The sequence below is a fragment of the Drosophila serrata genome, unplaced genomic scaffold (genome assembly GCF_035046125.1).
Source record: "Drosophila serrata isolate PLE 108 unplaced genomic scaffold, ASM3504612v1 contig_289, whole genome shotgun sequence".
NCBI classification, from domain to species: domain Eukaryota; kingdom Metazoa; phylum Arthropoda; class Insecta; order Diptera; family Drosophilidae; genus Drosophila; species Drosophila serrata.
Genome location: NW_028257187.1, coordinates 1 through 7,550, shown reverse-complemented (window position 1 = coordinate 7,550; position 7,550 = coordinate 1). Strand labels below are relative to the sequence as shown.

At 37.9% G+C, this 7,550-nt stretch overlaps 1 long non-coding RNA gene across 3 annotated transcripts; it reads right to left on the bottom strand.

The window, feature by feature from the left end:
- Positions 1-267: 267 nt before the first annotated feature.
- Positions 268-7,544, bottom strand: LOC147643148 (uncharacterized). Of its 3 annotated transcripts, XR_015272518.1 has the most exons (3): positions 5,059-7,449; positions 970-5,009; positions 268-920 (listed from the first exon to the last, which is right to left on the bottom strand). It is a non-coding gene; the product is annotated as an uncharacterized LOC147643148 (long non-coding RNA). The 3 variants fall into 3 exon arrangements; XR_015272516.1 differs by having other exon boundaries at positions 970-7,544; XR_015272517.1 differs by having other exon boundaries at positions 268-902; positions 970-7,544.
- Between the last annotated feature and the right edge of the window lie 6 nt (positions 7,545-7,550).

Below are 7,550 nucleotides of genomic sequence, written 5' to 3'. Positions count from 1 at the left end.
ACGAAATTTAGCTGAAACGGTAAACCTGAGCCCTAGTACTGTCCAATATATCATTCAATACTTCGGTCAAAAAGTAGTTCGTAATATTCAATTAATTCCACTGTTTTCCATATAATTTCACGGTTACTTGTGTAATTCTACTGTTTTTAATTTAGTTTTACTGATTTCCATAAATTCCACTATTTATGATATGTATTTACTTCTTTACCAAAACTCTCACGCGATTATATTATTTAGAAAGGGAGCGTGCAAGAATCTACATGCTGATTTTTACTGATGACAGGCCTATGTGTTTCGGACTTTTTTTCATCAACGTTTCATCAAGAGAGAGCGAATGAGAGCGCGAGACTACCGGATTTGGCTCGATTGCCGCCTGAGAGCGTTGTCTCGGTAGAAGTCGCAGTTGGCTCGTTGAAGACATGAACTGCAGGGAAAGTACAAAATACTTATCCTATCACATACTAACGGAAGATTTGAGGCTTATTTCAATTGTTTTTTTTGTTTAAGAACTAAACAATTGTTTTACTAATACATATCTGGTTCGATAATTGCAACAACGAATTCGCAAATTATATTTCAATCATCTTTGTTGTCTAATGTAATTTTCGTTAATTGTACTACTACACGAAGGTTGATGACCTTTATATACATATATAATACTAGGAACCCGGCGAACTTCGTTTCGCCACCAGATGGCTTCGTTTTATGTAACATTTCGATTGGTGATACAAAATCTTTCTTTTTTGAACTTCAACGCATGCAATATCGGCATATAGTCGTCATTGGTCAAATAGCTACATTTTCATCATCACTGTAATTCTCCGTTGATGCCAATGATCTTCGTGTCCTTTATATTATTATATCCTTTATATTATTATATTTTGTCTTTCTTCGCTTAAGTTCTGTGAATACACATTGTCCTTTTGGACTATAACCTCAAATCCACATAATGAACACATTTCAACTTACCACCTTAAAGACAAATGCCTGCACTTTATTTATTTTATTGTTTTTAATTGAAATGTTATTAACCGACTACTTGATATTTTGGTTTGTACTTAATGCTATTTATCAGCGATGGATATCCCGATTTTATGTCGAACGGGATAAAAAGTATCTTATGTCCGTCTCCTGGCTCTAAGCTACCTCCCTACCAATTTTTACCCAAATCGGTCAAGCCGCGGTAGATGTGTTGTCACAGATTTTTTTTTTATATCGGTATCGATAGATTACCGATTACAGATGATGTTGACATTCGTTATGCGCGTTTTTTAAAATATCCAAAACTAAATGTATATTTTCGAATCTTTCTGAGACATTTTCTTTGTTTGCGTAAGAACCTTGTGCAGAGTATAAAAAAAAAAATCAAAATAAAATAAAATCAGCCAAATCGGTCAAGCCGGTTTCATGTTATGTGGCGACAACGAAAAACGGGTTTAATTTTTATATATATATAATAATATAATAGATATGATATTATTCTTTTCTGCACATTGCTGATATTGAATACTTTTGGACTAACGATAGCGCAACATCTGCCATTAATCAGCTAAATTTTTCTATAAAACGAATTGTTGTCTGAGTATCATCAGTTTGTAAAGAGACTAAGATGCCTGGTAAATAGTGATTTTTTCAGTGGTCACCGCAACTTTCAGTTGAACTAGGTTGACTCAGGATTTTGCAGTTGAGAGTCTGAAGGCACTGCGACAGTCTCGGATCATGGCAGCTAAGTAGCGCTTGTTGGAGGTAAATAATAATATGGAATCCAATTATACAACTTACAGGTATATTTAGCTAAACATGGTTTGAAGAATATGCTTAGTTTAACAGAAATAGTGGGGTTACAATGTGTTATTTCTAGATTTATTGTGTCAGCAGAATATGCTTACGCGCTTGCCCTGTTAGTTAATATTGTCACATTACATAATATTACTGCGACTGTTGAGTTACTTTATAAAATGTCGTAGGGAAATCCCTTGCATACAGCTCTATGTCAGTCACAAACACCATATGTTTCGTTGATGTTTTGTTGTCTACATCAGATCGGATTTTGATTAAACAATCTCACATACTGTTTCAGTCTTTTCGTTAAATATCTGAAAACGGTAATTGAAGTGCGTTCATCAATTGGCAACTCTATACATTGGTCAAACTCATCGGCATGCATGATTTTGTAGAGTTGCAGTACCGAATATGATCTAGGTGATCCCTTTGCTGCTTAGGAGACGATAGTATGGGACTAATAGTTCAGTGGGAAAGTTCGATAAGCACGCTGCTTATCTCCTTTTGCTTACTCCGAACCCCAGTTGCGAGTAGAGCTGTTGGGACCCTAAATGGTTGTTGTTAGTAGTCACCTTTATATTTGCCTATTACTCTGTTGATAGTTTCTAGTTCTTCTTGAGTTTTGATGAGTTCGTTGGTGGGTGAAGTGCTCTTTTTGACAATATTTATATTGGAATCCAGAATTTATGTTTGATTCTTCAATACCATTGTCGCGGAACGGATAAGCTAACCCGCTAGAATAGCGATAGTCAGTCAAGTTTGAATTACGCGCCACTAAGGCGAACCTTCGTTAAGTATGTATTCGGTATTTGAACTATGTTTGTAATTGGCCACACTGTTTATGGCCGAAAGCTATGTTAAGTTCGGCGCCACGGTTATTCCGATCGGCGATCCCAGCAGAGAAGGGAAGAGATACTGCGGTATGTAAAAGGGAAATAGGTTGAGGTTAATTCTAAGTATGTACTACTCCTCAACAGAATAAAACACTTTCGAGTAAGCTCATTACCACACTTCAAGTCCGAGTGTTGGATACGCTACAGGATCTGGTATTTCTTGTTTCGGTGGAGCAAAGGTGTTAGATGGCAACTCCCGGGATTTGGATCGGCGTCATTTCTTTTATTCGCATTCTTTTATTCGCATTCTTTGAGTTCGCATCTTAATTCGCATTAGAGTCGGAACCCTAACGGCATTTGGAAAACACGTACGGAGTTAAACGCGTGATATGCCGACGACACATTCGCCCAGACGGAGCTCCAGACGGAGACTTAATCAACCAGAGGTTACCGCAGCTACGACCACATCTGCAGCATCCGGCACACCGGCCGGCTTGGCGTATGCAGACGGTGGCCCACAGCGGCCACGGACTCCAGAGGAAGGAATCGGGGTAAAACGCACCACTGGACCTGCCCAAGCGGAAGCGCTGGGACAGGATGTGGACCCCACGACTTCACAGATTGCGAAGCTTATGGCAAGGATCGCAAATCTAGAGAAGGAGCTCCAACAGGCAAGGGCAAATGAAGGACTTGCGGCGCCCGCCAGGAATCCCGTTAGGAACGGGTCGAGTGGCGTCGGAGTGATTTATTTTCGCAACTTGACATGTATCAGAGATAAAATAAATTAAAAAAACTTCAACAGCTGTACAGTATTAACACTGCAAATTATTATTATATATTATTATTATTATTCGATTATACGATTATATACACGATTAATCACGCAAACACGCTTTAGAATCATTAGAAAGAAAATTTAGTAAATAATGCAACGAGAAATAAGAAACTGACGACAAAGAGTTCTCACACTGTCAATCGAAACGAAAATAGCAGTACATAAAAATTAACTTATGTATGAAAGTGGTGAAAATAAGGTCTCCATAGAACATATAGGATGATTTAATGTCATTTCAATATTCGTGTACTCCCAATTGGACCAAAAATATAATAATAGGCTATCCTGCAGTACAACTCATCAGTAATTCATCGACGATTCATTAACTAAAAAAAAAAAACTAAAAATTCTGGCTTTTTTCATGTCACAGAACTTTCAGTACACCTAATTTGTAATTTGTTAATCTTTAATAGCTTATTCTTGTTGCAACCCATTGGAGACATTACTTGGTGGCGTTTGGTTACACTGGAAAAAAGTTTTTTTTGATTTACGAAAATGACCCCGCGTACACCCACAGAATAGACAAAATTGGTCCTAAATACTTCAAAAATAAAAAACTAAACGAAATTTAGCTGAAACGGTAAACCTGAGCCCTAGTACTGTCCAATATATCATTCAATACTTCGGTCAAAAAGTAGTTCGTAATATTCAATTAATTCCACTGTTTTCCATATAATTTCACGGTTACTTGTGTAATTCTACTGTTTTTAATTTAGTTTTACTGATTTCCATAAATTCCACTATTTATGATATGTATTTACTTCTTTACCAAAACTCTCACGCGATTATATTATTTAGAAAGGGAGCGTGCAAGAGAATCTACATGCTGATTTTTACTGATGACAGGCCTATGTGTTTCGGACTTTTTTTCATCAACGTTTCATCAAGAGAGAGCGAATGAGAGCGCGAGACTACCGGATTTGGCTCGATTGCCGCCTGAGAGCGTTGTCTCGGTAGAAGTCGCAGTTGGCTCGTTGAAGACATGAACTGCAGGGAAAGTACAAAATACTTATCCTATCACATACTAACGGAAGATTTGAGGCTTATTTCAATTGTTTTTTTTGTTTAAGAACTAAACAATTGTTTTACTAATACATATCTGGTTCGATAATTGCAACAACGAATTCGCAAATTATATTTCAATCATCTTTGTTGTCTAATGTAATTTTCGTTAATTGTACTACTACACGAAGGTTGATGACCTTTATATACATATATAATACTAGGAACCCGGCGAACTTCGTTTCGCCACCAGATGGCTTCGTTTTATGTAACATTTCGATTGGTGATACAAAATTTTTTTTATTTTTGTTTTATTTTTGAAAAGTAATGGAGCCACTTTAACTTTTTCACTTGCGCAGCACAATCCCGCCGTTTCTTTTTTGAACTTCAACGCATGCAATATCGGCATATAGTCGTCATTGGTCAAATAGCTACATTTTCATCATCACTGTAATTCTCCGTTGATGCCAATGATCTTCGTGTCCTTTATATTATTATATCCTTTATATTATTATATTTTGTCTTTCTTCGCTTAAGTTCTGTGAATACACATTGTCCTTTTGGACTATAACCTCAAATCCACATAATGAACACATTTCAACTTACCACCTTAAAGACAAATGCCTGCACTTTATTTATTTTATTGTTTTTAATTGAAATGTTATTAACCGACTACTTGATATTTTGGTTTGTACTTAATGCTATTTATCAGCGATGGATATCCCGATTTTATGTCGAACGGGATAAAAAGTATCTTATGTCCGTCTCCTGGCTCTAAGCTACCTCCCTACCAATTTTTACCCAAATCGGTCAAGCCGCGGTAGATGTGTTGTCACAGATTTTTTTTTATATCGGTATCGATAGATTACCGATTACAGATGATGTTGACATTCGTTATGCGCGTTTTTTAAAATATCCAAAACTAAATGTATATTTTCCAATCTTTCTGAGACATTTTCTTAATATTTGTTTGCGTAAGAACCTTGTGCAGAGTATAAGAAAAAAAAATCAAAATAAAATAAAATCAGCCAAATCGGTCAAGACGGTTTCATGTTATGTGGCGACAACGAAAAACGGGTTTAATTTTTATATATATATAATAATATAATAGATATGATATTATTCTTTTCTGCACATTGCTGATATTGAATACTTTTGGACTAACGATAGCGCAACATCTGCCATTAATCAGCTAAATTTTTCTATAAAACGAATTGTTGTCTGAGTATCATCAGTTTGTAAAGAGACTAAGATGCCTGGTAAATAGTGATTTTTTCAGTGGTCACCGCAACTTTCAGTTGAACTAGGTTGACTCAGGATTTTGCAGTTGAGAGTCTGAAGGCACTGCGACAGTCTCGGATCATGGCAGCTAAGTAGCGCTTGTTGGAGGTAAATAATAATATGGAATCCAATTATACAACTTACAGGTATATTTAGCTAAACATGGTTTGAAGAATATGCTTAGTTTAACAGAAATAGTGGGGTTACAATGTGTTATTTCTAGATTTATCGTGTCAGCAGAATATGCTTACGCGCTTGCCCTGTTAGTTAATATTGTCACATCACATAATATTACTGCGACTGTTGAGTTACTTTATAAAATGTCGTAGGGAAATCCCTTGCATACAGCTCTATGCCAGTCACAAATATCCATATGTTTCGTTGATGTTTTGTTGTCTACATCAGATCGGATTTTGATTAAACAATCTCACATACTGTTTCAGTCTTTTCGTTAAATATCTGAAAACGGTAATTGAAGTGCGTTCATCAATTGGCAACTCTATACATTGGTCAAACTCATCGGCATGCATGATTTTGTAGAGTTGCAGTACCGAATATGATCTAGGTGATCCCTTTGCTGCTTAGGAGACGATAGTATGGGACTAATAGTTCAGTGGGAAAGTTCGATAAGCACGCTGCTTATCTCCTTTTGCTTACTCCGAACCCCAGTTGCGAGTAGAGCTGTTGGGACCCTAAATGGTTGTTGTTAGTAGTCACCTTTATATTTGCCTATTACTCTGTTGATAGTTTCTAGTTCTTCTTGAGTTTTGATGAGTTCGTTGGTGGGTGAAGTGCTCTTTTTGACAATATTTATATTGGAATCCAGAATTTATGTTTGATTCTTCAATACCATTGTCGCGGAACGGATAAGCTAACCCGCTAGAATAGCGATAGTCAGTCAAGTTTGAATTACGCGCCACTTAGGCGAACCTTCGTTAAGTATGTATTCGGTATTTGAACTATGTTTGTAATTGGCCACACTGTTTATGGCCGAAAGCTATGTTAAGTTCGGCGCCACGGTTATTCCGATCGGCGATCCCAGCAGAGAAGGGAAGAGATACTGCGGTATGTAAAAGGGAAATAGGTTGAGGTTAATTCTAAGTATGTACTACTCCTCAACAGAATAAAACACTTTCGAGTAAGCTCATTACCACACTTCAAGTCCGAGTGTTGGATACGCTACAGGATCTGGTATTTCTTGTTTCGGTGGAGCAAAGGTGTTAGATGGCAACTCCCGGGATTTGGATCGGCGTCATTTCTTTTATTCGCATTCTTTTATTCGCATTCTTTGAGTTCGCATCTTAATTCGCATTAGAGTCGGAACCCTAACGGCATTTGGAAAACACGTACGGAGTTAAACGCGTGATATGCCGACGACACATTCGCCCAGACGGAGCTCCAGACGGAGACTTAATCAACCAGAGGTTACCGCAGCTACGACCACATCTGCAGCATCCGGCACACCGGCCGGCTTGGCGTATGCAGACGGTGGCCCACAGCGGCCACGGACTCCAGAGGAAGGAATCGGGGTAAAACGCACCACTGGACCTGCCCAAGCGGAAGCGCTGGGACAGGATGTGGACCCCACGACTTCACAGCTTGCGAAGCTTATGGCAAGGATCGCAAATCTAGAGAAGGAGCTCCAACAGGCAAGGGCAAATGAAGGACTTGCGGCGCCCGCCAGGAATCCCGTTAGGAACGGGTCGAGTGGCGTCGGAGTGATTTATTTTCGCAACTTGACATGTATCAGAGATAAAATAAATTAAAAAAACTTCAACAGCTGTACAGTATTAACACTGCAAATTATTATTATATAT